Source organism: Tursiops truncatus, chromosome 3 (assembly GCF_011762595.2).
Source record: "Tursiops truncatus isolate mTurTru1 chromosome 3, mTurTru1.mat.Y, whole genome shotgun sequence".
NCBI classification, from domain to species: domain Eukaryota; kingdom Metazoa; phylum Chordata; class Mammalia; order Artiodactyla; family Delphinidae; genus Tursiops; species Tursiops truncatus.
The window spans coordinates 109,292,475-109,313,244 of NC_047036.1; the positions used below are offsets into that span (position 1 = coordinate 109,292,475).

General features: G+C 49.1%; 1 protein-coding gene across 11 annotated transcripts in view; it reads right to left on the reverse strand.

The window, feature by feature from the left end:
• Positions 1 to 20,770, reverse strand: part of P4HA2 (prolyl 4-hydroxylase subunit alpha 2) — a 78,732-nt gene that overhangs the window by 40,895 nt on the left and 17,067 nt on the right. For 7 of the 11 annotated variants that reach the window (XM_019924398.3, XM_033853149.2, XM_033853147.2 and 4 more), the window contains exon 1: positions 68 to 243. The exons of 2 other annotated variants lie outside the window; for them this stretch is intronic. The gene's annotated coding sequence lies outside the window, so the exon portion shown is untranslated. Of the gene's footprint in view, positions 1 to 67; positions 246 to 281; positions 400 to 20,770 lie in introns of those variants that run through there. 2 more of the 11 variants (XM_033853143.2, XM_033853144.2) reach the window with 2 other exon arrangements.

Here is a 20,770-nt window from a genome sequence, read left to right on the forward strand (position 1 = left end):
CGGGGCGGCCACGCTGCCCGCCAGGTCCGGCCGCCCCGAGGGGACTGGAAGGAAGGGTGCGGCTGACCTCACCACCCTGAGCTCGGGGAGGCGACGCGGCGGCGGGACAGGAACCCACACGGGTGTAGAAACAGAGCGGAGGTCGCGGGGCTGCGGCCCGGACGGCGCGACGCCCGGTCCCCAGCTCCCAGCCCCGCGCGGGCAGAAGGCTCGAACCGGCGACCCCGGCCCGCGCCCGAGCTCCGCTGCGGACCCGGGGGGCGGGCGCGCGGGACGCTCACCCGGACACGCGCTGCTCCCGGCTTTTCCAGAACCTCCCGCGGCGGCACCCAGCTCGCTCGGGCCCTCCTCCCTCGGCGGCTCCACCTCCCGCCGTCGCCGGGCTCCGCCCGCTTGACCGGCAGCCACGTCCCCACCTCCCGCCCCGCCCCCCGCTCCCCCGCCCCCGGCCCCTGGCTCCGCGCCCAGACAGCCTCCGCCAGGGGTCACCAACGCAGACAGCGACCCCCGGGAAGGCCGAGGCAGCCCGGCCGCGCGGAAGCCGGGAGCGGGCCTGGGGCCGCCGCTCGCGCCCTTCATGCCGCCCGCCGCTCGCCGCACGTACACGGCGCCCGCCTCTCCTTGGCGCTCGCACCTGTGGGACTCGGCCCGCCCGCCTCCCTGGCCCCTGGGCGGCTGGAGAGGGGCCCACGACCCGATCCTGAAGCCGGTGCTGTCGGGGGGGGGAACCCTGATTGCTGGCCAGCTACCCTGGCCCCAGCTCATGCCCATTTTCTCGGTGGTCCTGCTGTATACACGGCTCCTACTGCTGCCTCCCCATCATCACCACCATCAGGTTACAGGGGGTGGGGTCACCCGGGCCAGGAGCTGGATTCTCAGGGATGGGGACAGTGGAGAAGGACCTTAAGAAGACTGGAGACCTGGCATCCACCCCCAGGGCCAAGCTCCCAAAAGGATTCAGACTGTCCCCAGCTCCTGGATCCGACACTCCTCCTGGGGGCGTGGGGGGGGGGAAGGGGGGGCACCCTGGATCTAACCTTCGTTTTCCCCAAGCCCTTACATACAACATGGGCCAAAAACAGTAAACACTTCTTTCAGCCAATCCAGGCTGGGAGGGAGTGAAGGCAGGGATGCTGCAAATCTCAACCTGGGCTAGAGGAATCCCTGGCCGCCAAGCAGGTTCCCACGCCTGCTCTGTGAACCTTCCTAGTCATGAATGAGGGGAAACAGTGTCTGAGAATCTCATCAGAGAGCTAGGCCAGAATGGGAGGTGCTCAGCCTCTGCCCAGTCCAGTGTGGGGATATTCCCTATGGCACACCATCCAGGCTGGCAGCCCAGACCTGGGGAAGGCATGAACACGCAGAAAAATACACACAAGACACATAAAACACAGAATGAGCCACTGTTCTGCCCTTCCTCAGCCACCAGCTGACCTCCCCAGAGCTCAACTAAAACCAGACAGAAATCTTCCTGCCTCTGCTACATCCTGTTATGCCGCAGGAGTCTCTCTCAGTCTGCTCAGGTTCTCCCATCCTCTCCCCCTTCTCAGGAGCTTGCCCTGTGAATCATCCCTTCTCTCACTTGAATGTTCAACCTCCTCTCCTTAAATGGATACATCCCTTGACCTGTAAATATTTTCAGGTCTCTAGTATGGAAACAAAACCCTCATTAGACCCCACCAACTATTGCAGTGTCTCTCTCCTTCTCAACCACAGCAAAATTCCCCGAAAGAGCAGTCTGTCCTCACTTTGCTCCCACCCCTCAGAACCCTGCAGTGGGCCTTCTGGCCTCCCGACAAGACCAAACCAGATCTCAACAAACTCTCTATAACCTCCAAGTCTAAATTCAACAGCCACTCTTCAGTCATCATCTGCCAAAGCCCCCAGCAGCACCTGACACCCCAGCAGTGTTTGGCCACTGTCTCCCTTGAACACTTTTTTCCCTCAGTTGCCACTAACCTCTCTGGCCACCTCTGCCCAGGCATCTTCGCCCCCAGCTCACCCGCCTTTCCCTCTCTCCCCATTAGTCGATAAAGGTTGGGGGTTCCTCAGAGTTCAGGCCTAGGCACTCTACTTTCCTCTCCTCTTTCTATAATTTCTTCCTATACACAGATGACACAAATTTCTCTCTCTACCCTTGCCCTGACTCCTGAGCTCCAGACGCGTATGAATGGCTGCTGAGTCTACGCCTCCGCTGAGTGTCCACAGGCACCTCAATCACAATGTGCCCAGCACTGAGTTCATGCTCTCTCCCCTTCCCCCACCCCCATACCTCTCATATTCCCTACTTCACTGAGGGAGCCACCCGGCCCCCTGCACCACCACCAGTTACCTAACTAGAAGCCTGGGAATCACCCTCAGCACTTCCCTCTGCCCCGCCCCCAAACCCTGTCCTTCCATATCCCACGTCCATTCAATTCTACCACCTAAATCCCTCTCTAATTCATTCATTTCTCTCCATCCTCTTTCACTTGAATGATTGCAACAGTTTCCCGGCTGACTGTCCCCCTCCATTCTTACTTCCTCCCGTCTCTCTTCCAAACGGCAACCACAGTGACCTCCTCAGAATGCAGATCTGAACCCATCACTCTCAGCTTCGAAATTGCATTGTTCTTAGGAAAAGTCCTGAAAGTGGCCTATAAGGCCCGGCATGGTTTGGTCCCTGCTCACTCCTCTAGCCACACTGACATTCCTCTCCAGTCCCTCTAACTGGTCATTCTCCCTCCCCATTCCACTCCCAGGCCTTTTCACATGCTGTTCTTTCTGTCTAGGAAAATGTCCCTCCTCCCCAATTAAATCCTCCAGGTCCTCCCAGAGGGAATTTCCTCACTTCCCTGGCCAGGTCAAAATCTCCTATAACAGCCTCTCATGTCCTACATGCTTCCTAACACTTGCCACAGTTGAATGTTTGTTTGATTCATGTCTGCCCCCCTCCCCCCACACACACCACTGGCCTGGGTGTACGTAAACAATGTGTGTTTTGTCCATCATGACATCCTCAGCAACTACGACAGAACTGGACTCAATAAATATTTCATGATTATGTGAAGGGATGGGTGTCTCCTTAATGCCTTGCTCCACAAAACCATAGCCAAAGTTCTGACTAAAGCCTCCACAGAGCCTCAGAGTCCTGGACCCCACTCATTCCTCAGTGTCTGCTTCTATTCCTCTTCTGTCTCTTATAAGGATACTTATTGGACTTAGGACTCACCTGGGTAATCAGGATGATCTCACCTCATGATCCTTAAATTACATCTGCAAAATTCCTCTTTCTAAATAAGGTCACATCCACAGTGTCCAGGTATTAGGACATGGACATATCTTTACAGGGCCACAATTCAACCTACTACACTTGACATGCCCTCATGCCCTCCAGGGGCTCCTGGGCCCCTTATAAATCCTTGGCTCTTAGTTCTCCAGCCCAGGCCCACTCCAGACCCACATAGCATTTTCTTTGAGGCCACTTGATGGGTGAACTCATTATCTCCCCACACTCTACCTCACACCGCCCACACTTCCTTCCACCCCAGCATTTCCCATATCTCAGGAAGCAGAATCACCATCTCCTGGTCATTTCCATTTTCTTCCCCACCACATTCCCCCATTGTAGATCTTACCTAGTAGATCACTCAATCCATTTACTGCTCTCCATTCCTGTAGCCACAGCTCAAATTCAGGACACCACCATCTCTTACCTGGACGGTCCATCCTGGCCCACAGCTTTCACTCAGTTCCTTCCATCCTTATTTCACACCACAAGCAGAGTGATATTTTAACAGTGTGATTCTGATCATGTCATTTCCATACATAGAACCTCTCAAAGGTGTCCCTGCCACAAGGATAGACACAGATCTCACCAAGGTTGCCAATCCCCTTTATACAGCCCTGATGGCCTCTCTTATCATGTGTAGCCTCAAACTTGATGCTCCAGCACCTGAGGCATTTTTCAGTTCCCTGACCTTTGACTGTGTCATTCTTCCTGTCTGGAACACTCCAAAAGGTTTTCCCTTTGGACCAAGCCTGAACCAGGTCCCTGCATAGACCCCATAGCTCCTCGTGGATGAATTTCATGCAAGCTATCTGACTCTCATGTCTACTTCCTTCACCACTTTGCCTTCCTAGGAATGGGGGCTGCTTCTGTCCTGTTTACCACTATGTCTCCAGCTCTAGCATAGGGTCTGGAATCCAGGACCTAGAGAGGGAGTGGGGAAGAAAAATACATGAATAAATGAATGAATAAATGAATGAATGAACATCCTCCACTAATGTGGCCTCCAGCAGGCCTCACTAAGCACACCCATTTTGGGTCCCTTAATAAATCAACAGCCATCTTGAGCAGCCATGTCACACTCCTTTCCCCCAAATCTACTGTGTAAATAAAGTCACACCTCCCTTCTGGTAATGGCTCTACCCTATTCATTCATGCATTCATTCCACAAACATTTGCTGGGCACCAGTTGAGGCCCTGGCTGGGGATTCAGGGACCATGAAGATCAAAGGGCTCTGTCTAGTGGGGAAAACTGGCAGGTGAACAGAGACCCACAAAGCAAACTTACCCAGGGAGGGAAACGCCCAGCCATTTCCAACTGGTGACAGAAGGTGCTACCTGCCTAGTCCCAGTCTTAGAGACCCTTCCCAGGCTCAAGATCAGGTATGCACTGCCACCACTGACCCCAGCCTGGCCAGGAGCATTGCCAAATGAAGCCCTAGCCCCACGCTGTCCCTAAGTGACAGCCCTGGCCAATGGCTCCTCAAAGCAGGCTAGACTTGTCTGCCCACCACCCTCATCCCAGGAGAAGAACCTGGTATCTCTCCAGAAAAGGATGGCAAAAATATCTGTGCTGGATGGACAGGTAACTGGATGAATGGTAGGGCAGGTGTGGTGCAGGCTCTCCCTCTAAACAGAGGCATCCTCAGCTTGCCCTGCTCCTGCCTTCGCCCACTCACCTGTGACCCCTGCCCTGGAGAAGAGGAAGGGACAGCTTCCACTGCCTGACACTGAGGCCTCCCTGACTGCTGATGGCACTTTCAGGGCCTGGCAACTACCACAGCATGTGGAAGCCTGGCCAGGGTTTATGAGCACCTGGTCCCTTCATGGGATTCCCCAGAGCAGGGCTCCCGGGATTAACGAATGCCACAGAGGGTATTATACATACACAACTGTACCTTTCAGCACCGTCAGCAAAGAACTGTCCACTGGACCTTGGGACCAACCCTCCCCTCCAGGTTCCTCCCTTAGGGACCAAGAAAAGACTGGATGTGTCCCAATTGACCAGCACTTTTGACTCAAGGCCAGTGAGAGAGGGTGCAGCTTGAGTGGGGCCACCTAGTGGTGGCCTTACTGCTTCAGAAATAGGGCCTTGCCAGGTAGTCTGGTCTTACAGCCTGGTGTAGGACACTGGGGTAGAGACAGAGAATCTGGCAGAAACCCCAGGAGCCTGCAATGCCAGCCCTGGACAGGGCCAAGTGGGTCCCCACAGAGTGCCCACCTGGCACATGCAAAAGATGAGGCAGGCCTGAGAGAATGTCAACAAGTCCCCTCCCAGCTGCCTCCCCCATGGACCCCTGCAGCCCAAGCAGAGCCAGCACAAGCTGGGCTGTCATTACAGGGTAGAGAGAGGCATCCAGGGCCTCTGGGAACCATAGTTATGCAGCAGGTCCAGGACAGGCCCTCAGGGTCGAGTCAGTGGGCTTTGACTTCAGCTTTCCTCCTCACCACACTCTCCCCACTTCCATCTTGAGCAAGGAACTTCTGGGCTGGTGCAAATACCCAGAAGGCCAGGAGTTAGCTAGGTATGGTGCTTACAGATCTTGATATTTTAATGCATACAGTGTAAATATGTTTTTAAAAATTATTATTATTACAACACAGAAGCTCATCCCACCCCCACTCCCATCCCTGTCCCTCCTCCCCCAGCCTTGGGCTGGGTAGGGATTAGGGATGGGTGAGGAGGAGGTGAGAGTGGGGATAGTTATTGGACATCTGACTTAGCTACTGTTTAAAAGGCCGAACGTTCAGTGGTTTTACTATTTTTTGCAGGTCTTGTCAAAATGTCAGGAAGCCAGTATAGCAGAGGGTAGAGGAGAAGCGAGAGGTGAGGCTGCAGAGGTCCCGGGGCAGATCATCCTTCGTGGGCCCCCCAAAATGGATTGGGATGTCATGCTGAGGGCAGGGAGCAGCCACCCCAGAGGGAAAGCTAGGGAGGAGCGGATCCCATTTGGGATCTAGGAAGAGCACCCCGCCTGCCTACTGTTGGGGAAGGGGGAGAAGGAAGAGCAGAGCCCGGAAACGACTGGGGACGGGGCTGGTGCAAAGTCTACATGACGGCTGAATGGTGATCTGAAGTAGGGAATGGCAATGCATAGAGAAAGAAGGGGGCAGATTTAAGAATTCATAAGGAGGTAAAACAGGAAGTCTATGTCCATTCATTTATTCAGCAAACATTTATTGAATGCTCTGCTCCCCATTCTGCGCTCCCTCTTCGGGATGAGGCCCTGCTTCACATCCAGAATGAGGTCTTTTCACCCTTGGCTCCCTCAGCCCTGCCGTTGCAAAGCAGGCCCTGCTAAAGGAAATCAGTGGCAGCCCTCAGAAAACACAAGAATGGGGAGCAAGTTGGTTACCCCCAGAGAACACACCAGCACCCTTTGGAGTTTTAGACTGACATGGAATCCTAATCACAGCATCTGGTTTCCTCAGTCGTGAGGCTCCTTCTACAACAAGGTAACCACCCAGTTAATGATGGTCTTGGCACACTAACTTACTAACATCACCCTTCCTCTCCCTGTGCTTCATTTCCCCCTCCTATTTTTAATCAATTAATTATTTATTTTGGGGGTTAAATGTATTTATTTATTTTGGGCTGCATTGGGTCTTCGTTGCTGTGCGCGGGCTTTCTCTAGTTGCAGCGAGCGGGGGCCACTCTTCGCTGCGGTGCGTGGGCTTCTCATTGCAGTGGCTTCTCTTGTAGTGGGGCACAGGCTCTACATGTACCGGCTTCAGTAGTTGTGGCACGCAGGCTCAGTAGTTGTGGTTTGCGGGCTCTAGAGCGCAGGCTCAGTAGTTGTGGTATACGGGCTCAGATGCTCTGTGTCATGTGGAATCTTCCCGGACCAGGGCTCAAACCCGTGTCCCCTGCATTGGCAGGTGGATTTCCAACCACTGCGCCCCCAGGGAAGTCCCCTCCTCCTATTTTTAAATGAATGTATTTCTGCTCTAGTGCTACATGTTTCTAAGGAGCCTTATATCCTTTTTGTAATGAGATGGATATCCATCCATGAGTGACCCTAGCCCAGTCAAGTTGTGCAACTTCTGTGCTGCAAAAGCCTGGGGCTCCATCCACATCACAGACATTGTAGATTTGATTATTTATTACAACTTACCAGTAGATGGAAATAAAGTGAATTGCAAATGGAGTATTCTTTGCTGATTTGTAAAAAATCACCATATGATTTGGTACATCTACCTCCACATAATCATAGGATCCTGAGTCACCCTTTTCGATAAGGCCTTAAGGACCCCAACTCCTGTAGGCTCTCTCCTGTTCTCAACTATCCTGCCTGTATCAGCTCTGGTTGTGGCTCTCACTCTCCCCCAGCCCCTTGAGTAGACACAGTCACCTGAACTTACTGGTGAGCCCTGTCCTCTGCCCGAGGGACACTGCCCAGGACTCTGACCCACCACAGGGAGGCCAAGGCACTCATTCCTCTGGATGCCTTGACTACCCCACACCACATCAAACACACTGCAGTACACCCACCTCTCATATAAGTACATTTAATACTTCCCCAGTAAGAACATGGCTGAGTCACAGTTAACTAGTTTCCATGACATAATGTTATATTTGCTAGCATTTAGTACTTACATTTTCTTTTTTGTGGTTTTCTACATTTTTTCCTGTCTCTATCATTTGCATGAACCTGTGAGAAGCTTGATGATCCCTGTGCCTCTAGTGCTGAAAGACAGAATGACTTGGCCACAGCCTTTGGTAGGAGAATCTTTACCCACTGGACACGCAGGCACACACACACATGCAACACAGGGATGTGCAGGCATGCACAAGCCTGTGGAACTTGGCCTCTCACATGAGGAGGAGGAGGTTCTGTGATCTGTACTCTGGCTCTGCCCTTAAGCTTGACTCTCTCTCACAACTTAATATTAACTTTGAAACAGAATCTGACCTTATCCCTGACCTTGAACCAGTCAGCTGAGGCTTGGAAACAGAAAGATGTCCACTTCCATCATCTGCAGAAATCACACCCCCAAAGGGATCAGGGATGACTTGGACAGCGTATCTCCCTGGCTGAAGAGGGAGTGATCCAGATGGTGAAGGCGGAGACATGGCTTTCCCACAGTGTCTAGCCATCAGACACTATCATGCGTCAACAGTCTTGGAAGCAAGCGTTATTCCCTCATCCCAACAGTCACCCAATATCTGTAGGCCAGGCTGACACCCTGCCTTCATCAAAACCTGGGGTTTTATCTTTACTCCATCCCAGGACAATAGCAGTTATCTGTGTCCCTGGGCTAAGATGCATGGGGCCTCAAAACCCTTTGGGAGAATTCTGCTGCTCTTGTCCTGCCCAGAGCTGCATCTGCAAAAATGAGGATGGCCAGCAGAGGGTGCATGGAGCCCACCATGGGCCACCCAGTCAAAGGAGCAGTCCCAGCCTTGCTGAAAAAGCTCCTGAGTTCTTGATCCCATGCTCTACCCCTCCAAGCTGCCAAGGTTTAACTGGGACCCTTGCCTAGAACTGCATAATCATGAGCAACTGGGGCAGATAGAGATGTTTACCAGGCCATAAGGAATGCCTCCAATGCTGGGACCTCTAGTGGTGGGAAAGGCAGGGAGGATGCTGGGAGGGTCCCAAACCCCTTATTCAGCCATGGGTGACCAAGGCCCTTCACATCCAATTAAGCTGACTTGCAGCCTTGGGGGAGACTCAGGCCATAGGAGCCAATAGGCCTAAAGAAAAACCAAGGGTCAGTAGTGCAGTGAAGTTAGGTAAGGAGATGGGGGAGGCCACTGACAGGACTCTGAACGTACCTAGAATATCATGGCTCCTGTTGAGATAATTCCTTTAAAGAGAGGGGCCAGAGGAGAAGGAATGGGCAATCCTCATCTGGGTTCCCCTGATGCTCCAAGTGCTTCTGTAATAGGGCAGCTAATGGAGGGAGCGTTCTCCTGGTACCAAGTGTAACCTAACACTTCGCAGACATCGTCTGTGTTGGATGGCTTCTGCTGGCTCCTTCAGATCCCTGTCTCTCTCCCTTCCCTTGCTCTGTGCTCCTGGCTGCTTACCCATATGGATGACATCAACAGGTGCTCCTGCCGTGTGACTCTTGATTAGATTCAACCAATGGGGAGTACCAAGAAATGGTCAGCCAGAGGGAGGAAACGGACTTTGGGGAAGTTGCCTGCAGCCTACACTTGAGGGCCTGGCTCAGTGACCTACTCAGCCTCAGGACTGTCTTTGAGCTGCCCTGGCTATACTGAAGGGCAGCCAGGCCCATCTGCTCTAGAAGGGCATTCACACTGGATCACTCAGCCCGAGGACTCAGAAGCCTTCTACACCCTCACTTACCCATGTTAATAAATATTTGCTGACACCTTCTCTGTGCCCAGTCCTAGGTGCCCAGGGACATAGATACAGAGATGAGTCTAACAAAGGCGTCTGACAGAGCTAAAGGTTTTTTTTTTTTTTTTGAGGGGGGCCAAGGACACAGACAGGAAACTGACAATGAATCCTAGGGGTTGAGGGAAACTGCAGAAGGGGCATCTCACCTGCTGAGTGGTCAGGTAAGGGAATGGGGTTTGGGTCTCCCTGAGTAGTCAGCCAGGGGGAATGTTGGAGGTCTGGGAGACAGAAGGAACAAAGGCTGGGGTGGGGGTGGGGGTGAGGGAATTCCCTGGCAGTCCAGTGGTTAGGACTCTGTACTCTCACTGCTGAAGGCCCGGTTCAATCCCTGGTCAGGGAACTAAGATCCCACAAGCCACGTGGTATGGCCAAAAATTAAAAAATGAAAAGGCTGGGGCAGGGGATGACTAATTCACATGGAAGCCTGTGGTGGCCAGGCAGGGCCTCATTCCACCCACTGGAAAGCTAGTATCTCCTGTTTGAACCTCACAGACCCCTACTAGCAGGGGTGGGATGGCATGGGCAGCCAGTTCCATTTTAAACTTTTGTTTAAAAACTTCTTAATAAGATATAATTAACATACAGAAAACTATACATATCTTAATATATAGCTCAATGTGTTTTGGATATATATAAATTCATATAAGCATCACCTAGATCAAGATATAGACTATTTCTGCAATATCAAAAGGTTCCCTTGTACCCCGTGGTAGTCAATAAAATCTCCCAAAGTTGACTACTATTCTTTCTTCTTTCTCTTTTGATTATTTTTGACAGATTTTGAATTTTATAAAAGTGAACATATACACTGTATACTTTTATGTCTGCTTCTTAAACTCAACATTATGGTTGTGATAGCAATCCACCTTGCTGCTTTTGGTAGTACATCATTCTATTTCATTGCTGTGTGGTATTCCAGAGTTTGAATATATCACAATTTACCCATTCTATTGTAGGAGAACATTTGGATTGTTTTTAAATAAAGCAATAAAGCTTTTAAATAAAGCTGTTCTGTATATGTTTGCACATGTATATTCTTAGCATACATTCTTATTTCTTAGTGGAAATAAACATTCATTTACGTAGAATATAAATCCAGGAGTGGAATTGATAGGTCATAGGATATGCATATATTTAGCTATAGTAGTTACTTCCAACCATTTTTCTAGGTGGTTGCACAAAATTACTCTCCCAGCAGCAATGTATGAGAGTTCCCGTTGTTCCATGCAACAATGTGGGAAATGCCCCCAGAAAAAGCCAGGGTAAGTGTGGAACTCACTACACATTATTCCCTTTCTCAAGGATCATAATCCTTCAATTCTTACCTGTATTGGTTGTTCTCCAGTACCCTCAAATAGTTGTTCTTTATATTTTGTCCAATTTTCATAAATGTTTTTGGCAAGAGTATTAGTCTGATACAACCTACCACCATGGCCAGAACTGGAAGTTTTATTTAGTCCAATTCTGATGCCAGATTAGAAAATACTGGAAAGAGATAGGCCCCACTGGCCCAGCTGCTTTCAGCTCCAGCTTATATTCTTAGACACCTGTGGTATCAGATCCACATTCTGAATTAGGGCTCCCTGTTTTCCTTTCTTCTTTTAAAATTTTATTGGATTCCAAACACGGGTGCGTAATTGGTAATAGACTTACTTCTCCACCTAAACAACTATAAAGCTAGATAAAACATTTATAGCAACTGATTAGAGGCACTGGACATCAAATAGACTTCCTCCTTGAGAGAAAGGAAACACATGAGGTGAATTCCACATTCACTAAAGTTCTTTGCCTAGGGCATTTTCCCAACTACGGCAGAGGCAAGTGGAGCCCAAACAGAGCAATGGTCTCCCTGAGTAAAGGAAACAGAGATCAGAGATAGAGGATACTGAGGTGGCTGAACTTCGGGGGCAGGGTATTAAAGAGGAGGGAGCTGCATGGAGAAGGAGCTCTAGAAATCTGCATAGATGCACTCTTGAGGCTTTGTCTAAGTTGTACATGTGCAAGGAAAGAATCTTTGAGGCCTGATGGATAAAAACTCTGAGTCTGTGAACTAAATGGGGATTCCAGAGTTAACACAGTGCTGAGACCCGTTCTGGTCAGAGTGGAGAGACCTTGCTGAACACCCTGAGCATTTAATTAAAATCTTAGAAAGTCCGTACCTTAGGAATAGGGCTACTCTAGCCATACAAAATGCGTTAGTTTTACACCTGTTCTAACAAAGCCTCAACAGGATCAAATTAATCCTCTAGTAGATTTACTGCCTAGTGGAACAAACTCAACACTCTATAAAGAAGAGCATAGTCCAGACTCTCAACAATGTATTGTCCACAATTCCCAACATACAATCAAATATTACCAGATATATGAAGAAGCAGGAAAATATGATCTATAACCAAAAGAAACAATAATGAATAGAAACAGATTCAGAGATAACACAGATATTGGAATTAGCAGATAAGGACTTTAAAACACCTATTATAAATATGTTCAAGAATTTTGAGTAGTAAGAGAGACATAATAAATGAAGAGATGAGACATCTCAGCAGAGAAGTGGAAACTGTAAAAAAGAACTAAATGGAAATTCTAGAACTGAAAAATATAATATATAAAATGAAAAATTTACCAGGTGGTCTTACGAGCAGACTGGACACTGCAGAAGAAAAGTTCAGTAAACTTGAAGTTAAGTCAATAGAGACCATCTAAATGGAAACATAGAAAAAAAAAGGACTGAAGAAATGTGAATAGAGCCTCGGTGAAGTGACCTGGAAACAATATCAAGCAGACTAGTATACATGGAACTGAAGTCCCAGAAGGAAAGGAGAGAAAGAGATTGCAGCAAAACTTCAAAAGAATAGTAACTGAAATACTAAATTTGATTTTAAAAATTATTAACTCATCATCCTCCAAAGCTTAGGATAATAAAACCCCAGGCGGGATAAACACAAAAGAAACCACGTCCAGGCAAATCATAATCAAGTATCTTAAAACCAAAGAGAACATCTTAAAAACAGTGAAAGAGCACAAACACGTTACATTAAGAAGAGCAATGATAAGAATGAACATTTATGAGTCATCAAAAGTAATGTAAGCCAGAAAACATGGAAACATAAGACAATATATTGCATATTAAATATGCTATTAAAAGCAACCTAGAATTCTATGTCCTGAGAAATTATCTTTAAAAAAGAAATGAGAAATAAAAATATTTTCAGATTAAAAAAAAAAAGCTGAAAGAATTCATCACCAGTGGGCCTGCACTATCAGAAATGTTAAAGGAGGGGACTTCCCTGGTGGCGCAGTGGATAAGGCTCCACGCTCCCAATGTAGGGGGCCCAGGTTCGATCCCTGATCAGGGAACTAGATCCCACATGCATGCCGCAACTAAGGAGCCCACCTGCCGCAACTAAGACCTGGCGCAACCAAATAAATAAATAAATAATTTTTTTTTTTTTAAATAAAGAAATGTTTAAGGAAGTTCTTAAGGCTGAGGGGAAATGATACCTGATGGAAATTTGGCTCTAAACAAGGGAACAGACTTGTAATAAGTAAATATAAAATATGTTTTCTTGTTTCCTAAATTATTTAAGAGACACCTGACTGTTTAAAGCAAAAATAACAACTCTTCATTATGGAGTTTATGACATTTGTAGAAGTAAATGTACAACAACATAGTAAAAAGGAAGGGGGGGGTAAATGGAAGTATATTATTGTAAGGTTTTTACATTGTCTAAGAAGCAAAATTTATCCTTTTCTTCTTTATTTTTCATTTTATTATCTTCATCTTTCTAGTTATAAATACCATACAAATTTATTTATATAAAATTAAAACACTGTAGAAATACATAACCTGGAAAATGTAAATGTCACAAAACACTATCACCAGCAATAACTCTCAATAGTTTGCAGCATATTGCTTTGACTTTTTTTAATCTATATATAACAGAAAGCCATATTTAAAGTATTTATCTTGATGAAAAAGATATTATAAAATATTTATCTATAATTTCTACCAGCCCTTTTTTGTGTTTAAGTATATGAATAGTTTATAAGGACACTCAGATCAGAAAAACTGAAACATAATTTGTGAATCAGTTTGGAAGTCATTTTATAGTATGGAGAAGTATATAGTATACAGGATTATAACCATACTTTTTTGTATAGATAATAAATGACTCCAACATGATTTATTGAATAAACTACTATTTATCCTCTGAATTAAGATGTATCCTTTACCACATGCTATGAGCTGTCTTGTTCCATTGATATATTTGTCTTTTCCTATGCTGCACCACACTCAATTACTTCAGCTTTATCACATATTTCAATGCCTGTAGGGCAAATCTCTGGTTTTTGTCCATATTTACCCTTCCAGTTGATCTTAGAATCATCTTGCCAATTCTCCTCACCCAAATAAATTTTGATTAGAATTACTTTGAATTTATCAATTAACTAAATGTAACATACTGAGTCTTCCAGGAACATGACATATGCCTCTATTTATTTTGTTTTCTTTTCTATTTATCCTAGAGCAAAACTTATATGCCTTCCATGTGCCCTAAGTCAGTTTCTAGGTATTTCTCATGTGTCACTGTTATTGTGAATGGTAAATTGTTTACATCATATTTTTTAATTAGTTGTGACTTAATACTTTTAAAAGCTATTAAAACCTGTATACATATACGAATATACCTTATTCTGCTCCATCTGACTAGATCCCTCTCCTAGTCATAGTAGTTGATTCTCCTGGATTTTATGAAGGCACAACCATAATAACATCTGGCAATAATGACCCTTTTGACTCTTTCCATTACTTATTTTTTTTACTTATCCATTATTTCTTTTTTTCCACCTTATCGTCCTAGTAAGCACCTCCAAAACAACACCGCACAGTAGTAGCAAAAGGGACATTGTTTGGATCCTGACATTAATGGGAATTTTAGAGTCTTAAGTCCAATATCGCCTTTTGGTTTCTAGTGTATGTTATTTAAAGTGTTAACGTTTCCTTCTCTTCATGATTTCCTAACTGTTTACTGTGAATGGCTGGTGAATTTTATCAAATGCCTTTTGAGATGATCACAGTGCTCCTTTTTTCTCTTTAATCTATTAATCAATGGATTTTATAATGTTAAATCAAGCTTGCAATCCTAGAAAAAAATCGCCAAGTTGATAACTATTTTATCATACTACGGAAGCCACTTTGTTATATTCACAAATTAGATGGATCTGCCATTTTCTCTGCAGGGGGCTGCCTGGGTGTTAGGATAATAAATAGATCTTAACAATAATTGTGGAAGCTCTCCATCTTGCGCTGGCTCTGGAGCACCACCGTTCTCAGAGGGAGAACGCTTGTGTTCCTTATCTGGGCCAACAATGCTTCATGCTTGAATGCCCAACGTCACAGCTCTTTGTGGTCACTTGTTTTAATGCTAGACACAGCTACCTCTCAGGGCCTGCTGGTTCCAGAGTTCTGGGCAGGGCCCATTCCAACACTCAGTGCATGTCTAGTCCGGACCTGCCATTTTCCCTTCATCTTCCCTAAGATGAGACGGTTCTTGCATAACTCTCAGCACACAGAATGCTCATTATACATTCTCTGCGAGCAATCCTGGCTTCTTGTGTGGGAGAGGCAGCCCTCTGCACCCCCCAGCCCCACCTCCCCTGTTCTTTGGCAAGCCTACCTTCCTGGAAATACAATGATCTCACAGGCAGCAAACAGTCTGATCCAGTGTCCTCTCAGCGGGGGCTCACATCACATATACACTCTTTCCACTGTGGGCGGGTATGAGAGATGTGGGGTGTGAGGAGCTCAGCCCCCAACACTGAGGGCTCTGCCCACTTCCCACTGCTGAGCCTGGGTCTGCACAGCTATGGACCTAGCCTTGGGAGGGAAAGTAAGTGGGAAAGGATTTTTTTGAAAATTCTTGGGAGGCAAAAAATAGCCACCCAGGACCTGAGGCTCACTCATGGGTCCTGCTCCAGTCCATTCACCCCATGGGCCTGGAGAAGCCTCAACCCAGCTTCACCCTTCCAGGCCTGTATCTGGCTCTTTCTGCTCTAATCTCCGTGGCCCCCTGCACCTGGTTTCCCACACCCTGGGGCCAGCTGGTGACTGCTGCACTCTGCGGGCACAGCTCTGCCCCACTCTCCCAGCAACCGGGGTGGTCAGGCTCACACCAGGTGGCCACAGCTGGGGTGTCCCATTGCCAGGCCCGGAGGTGAAGTCAGCCTGAACAGTCCCTGCCAGCCCGTGACTCAGCCACTAGAGGCACCACAGGCACGACTTGGCAGAGCTGTGCTCCACGGGGCAGGGAATTTCACCAAGACCAGCCAGTGCCTAAAGTTGCTGGTGCTGTAGTGGGGTGGGTGGTCCTTAGACATAGAAAGGATGCAGCTGGGAAGACAGGCTGGAAACAGGGCCATGCTTGCTGGACTCCTGAGGAAGGCTTCGCGGCCTCCACCAATCTCACTGTGGTCCCCAAGACTCTTGGGTAGCCGGGGACAGAGGCCAAATCTATACTGGTAAGAAAACTACGAGGGGTAGGGTCTGTTAAGGTTCATCTCGAGGAGAAGGACTAGGAAGACTAGAATTTAAATCTCTGAAGTTATCTCCAAATGAGGCTACACATTTCTATGTGTGTTACAGACATTCAATTGTTTGATACTCAGGCTTAAAACAATGCCTGACCTATAGGAGGCTCTCAAAAATATTTGTTGAATAAATGACCAAAGCAAAAATAACATATGCCATGATTCTTAAAACACTATTTTCACATTTTTTCCATTTTTATTTCACTGAGAGCTTAGAAATATGCAAGTGGCCAGGACCACTCCTGCTCTCCTTGAGTGGCCTGGGTGTCAGCTCTAATGGTCAGGAAGAGGAGGAAAGTCCTCAGCCAGGAGAACAGAGTATCCTGGCCAGGTCACTGCCAAATGTGAGTGTCTGTGGATGTGTGGACTGGGGTAGAGCTAAGCTGTGCCAGGAGTCCAGGCCCAGGAAGCAAGTCCCAAGTTGACAGACAAATAGAGGTGTGTGTCTCAGGAGCCCCAATGATTAGATTCCTGGCCTGCTTCCCATGCTTGTTTCTTCTCTGTCATGCCTGCACCTTTGGTAGAGCCTTACCTGCACCTGACAGTCATGGCTCTCCTCCTGAGCTGCAGAGGGAATAGTCCTGCTTATGCTAGAGCATGGTGATGATCGGGCCAGGGCCAAGAGCGTCCAGGGAACAAAATGAACAGTCCAGTTGCTCCCTGATCCTTCTGCTGTTCTGCCTGGAGAAGCTGATTTGTAAAAGGAGGTACTTTCTCTGCACAGGGACCAGTGTGGCTGGCTGATAGAAGCCTTCAACTCTCAGGGGAAGCTGGAAATTTGAGAACACCTGCACTGGACTTCTATTTTGGGGCTACAGGTAGAACTGAGGCATTTGGTGCTAGGAGAGGCTGGGTGATCTAGGGCAGGCTGCCTGCACCCTCTGGTCTGAATGAGAAGTAGGAGGGAGGGTAAGATGGGGGGTGTCCTTGAGGCAGGGGCTGAGACCATGGCGGCTTTGTAAGCTGCTTTCCTGAGGCCCCAGTAGTACAGCACTCAATTACATGGGCCTCACCGCCACCTCCCACAGCCTGTTCTGTCACCTCCCTGCTTGGGCTGGGCTGAGCTGCCCCTGGCTCTCCCACCTGTCTGCTGCTTCCCTCCACTCTTCCCAACACCCTCCACTCCCAGGCCTCAGGGCCAGGGCCTCCCTGGGCCCAGCTGGGTAAACCTGCCCCGCCCTGCTGCGTGGCAGTCCCTTTGTTGGGTCCCAGAGCAGATGGGTTTTCTCTGTAAAAACAGAGACAAAGCAGGTCTGACAGGGGTGCTATTGGGGATTGCAAGTATGACTGAGACACGTCTAGTCCCTGGTGCAAGGGGCATGACAATGTCACCAATGCAGCGTCTAAACCCCTGATCAACTGCTTAGAAGCTATGTGAGCTTGGGTTGGACGCTCACCCTTTCCAAGGCTCGGTTTCCTGATGAGAATTGGTTCTGCTTTCGTGTCCGCCCTGGAATCTGGCTCTGGGCCAGTAACTAGGCTCCAATTGTTAGAATTGGCTTTCTCCCTGTTTGGACCTTCAGAGACCGGTTCTCTCTAGAACCTCTAGCCTCTCAGCCCCCAGAGGAGGTGCAACAGAGTGGGGAGTCCCCACCACACCCCCAAGTCTAGCGAATCAGGTCTAGGCTAGACACACAGCAGGCACTCAATAAGAGTTTGTTGAGGGATCGAATGGCACAAAACTAGAGCTGGGAAACTCCCTTTGTCACAGGCATGCCCTCCCCTGTGTTCTGCTGCACCAAAGGCCAGCTTTGTTGCCTCCTTGACTAGTCTTGTCATCCCAGGATATGTGGGGCATCAGATCCTCAGCCAGCCCAAAAGCTACACCACCCCAGACCTTCCTTTTGGATGTCGCCTGGTGCCCATGCCCCTGGCTGCCTTCACTCCTTTCAGAGCCCCTCAAATCTTGCCTAGGCCTGCCTTGCTCCCTACCACTGTGGCGCCAAGCCCTGGCCCTGAAGAAGGCCCACATAGCCCCTCCCCATCCAGCCCTGCCACAGACTGCTGTCCTCTCCACCCTACAGACTCACAGGTTCCTAGCCTTGACCAGCAGGCCTCTTGGAGAGCAGACCCCAAGGAGGCCAGAGGCCATGGGACCTGGGAGTTGGGCCACATTAGGCCACATTAGACCACACTGAAATGAGGGCTTCTCAGGTTCTTCTTTGGCTACCCTCTGAGCCCTGGAGTGGCCAGTACTGAGGAGTGGGCATCCCATGAAGAGGAAATGCCCCATCAAGATTCAGATCCCCTTGGAATCCAAGCTATTGACTGAAGGGAGAGAACTCAGCCTTGAAGGAAGGATGTATTGGCCTGAATGGAGCAGATTCTACCCAGAGACCTGTGGTCACGGGGCCAGGACAGGACAGGTTAGGGTCTGAGCTCTCTGGGCAGCCCCTGGCACCTCACAGGAAGGTATCCTAAAGGGCTGCTCCATCAGCTTCACTACACACTCCACCCAGGGCTGCTTCCAACTCTGGATGGTCCCGGGGGTGGGCCTCAACCTCAGCCTAAGGTTGTTCTTGTTCTGGCCCTTCCCTCCTGCTCACCCTGGGCTCAGTCCCAAAGGCATCTTCCAAGGGCATCTGCTCCTGCTGGAGCCTGCCAGTCCATTGGGGAAAAAGCATTGTAGTTTCTCCTGACCTTGGACAGACCTGGCCACACACGGCAGACCTAGGCATAGTGCCCTGAGCTACTTGGGGCTCCCTTGAAAGACAGGGCCACTGAGTGTGCTTCCAAGACAGCAGGAGCAGAAGTCTTCCCCCTCCTGGGCCCCCTCATGCCCTCCCTGCCTCTCTCTGGGCTGTGGCCTGGGGGTGAGCTGTGATAATAATTCCCATAACGGTAATAATATTGTTACTAACAAATGTTTTTGAACACCCTCTGTGTGCCAGGCTCTCTGTGGGTGCTGGGGAAACGTAAATAAATAAGATAGACACAGTCCTTGTCCCCATGGATGCCTCTACCACAGCGCTGGGCAGGCATAGGCCATGGCATATGGAAAGCACCCAATACGTTTGTGTTGAATGAATAAAGAATGCATGAAATGAGCAGTCTGGTTATACTCAGCAGCACAGATGCCTGGTGGGGTGTGCAGTGAACAAGTGAAGGCCACTAGGGGAGAGGTGAGGTGTGACTCAGCCACCACCATCCCCACCTTGGAGAAGGCTCCCAGACCCTGTAAATTGTCCCATGACCTGATGCTCCAGCATGATAGAGATTCAGCAATACAGCAATCCCCCAGGAACAAGGGCATTAAGCGTGAAAAGGAAATTCTGAGAGTTTCCTGGAGGGAGTATTGGGGATGCATTGGTAGCAGCTTGTCTAACCTGCTGTCCAGGATGCAGGGTATCTCAGGAATGAGCCTACAGTGTGGCCCCTAAGAAGGGCTGCTTCCAGTCTTCAGGAGCACAGCCTTGTCCAGGCCTGTGTCCTGTGGGAGGGTGCTGTCAGAAGTGGGCCTCTGATGTCCTCTCAAGACAGGGATGCCATCAAGGACCCACTGTGGGGGATGACTGGCATGGACCCTGGAACTACCCCAGAAACTGCTCAGTGAAATGGGGAAAGTTTATTCGCCTGATTCTAGAAGAGCCATTCCCCACCGCACCCCTGTCTTCAACCCTCTGCGAGAAGCCTTCAGAGGTGGATTACACGGCCCAGATGCTGAAGGGCTAGGAAAGTCATACTCAGGAGGACCACTTCTGCAAGGGGGTGATATGCTCCCCCCCAAATGGAAGTAAAGAGGAAGGTGATGAAGGGATTTCATGATGGTGGGTGGTGGGGTTGGCAGTCCCTGGGGGTGTGTAAATTGGGAGAAGAAAGCAACGTCTAAGGAAGAGTTTCAGGAATCCACCGTGGGATGCCTTGGGCAGGAACTTCCACAGACTCCTGAGGTCCCCCTCCCCACAGCAAAGCTCTGCACCATTTTCATTCACCATGGCTCTTGGAGTCCCGATGAGGTTTCTGACCACCCAGCCATGCTGTGCACTTAATCCTCGGACAGTCAGTGATAGTGATAGTTGCCCCCAATCTTCACATCATTCAATGGGGTCCAAGTCCTGGGGAGCCTCTGGCCTAAGGGTTCCCAAGAGACCATCCAGCAGCCAACTCTCTTACTGGCCCTTCCACTCGGTCCCCGTTGAGCCTAAGTCTGTACAGAGCTGAGCAGAAACCTTCTCCCTCACAGTATTGAGAGCCCAATGGCTGGCACTCCCTGGATATGTACACATACACACACACACACCCCCATATACATCCTCCCACACACACACCACTGCCACACACACCACTCATGTTTCTCTGCCAGCTGAACAGACAGCAGCACCCCGTCTCCCAGAGAGGCATCCATATTCCACCCTGAAGGGCACCCGCACTTCCTTGGACTACCCTAAGTCTGTGCCTCTCAAGCGTCCTCCTTCTTGAGGTGTTACAGATTCCATAGACACATCTTCCCCCATAACCTGTTAGCATCCCAGGGGCAGCAGCCATAACAGAACTTGGACAAGAGGGCACACAGGGTTATCAAGAATGGCTAAGTTAGGGGCCC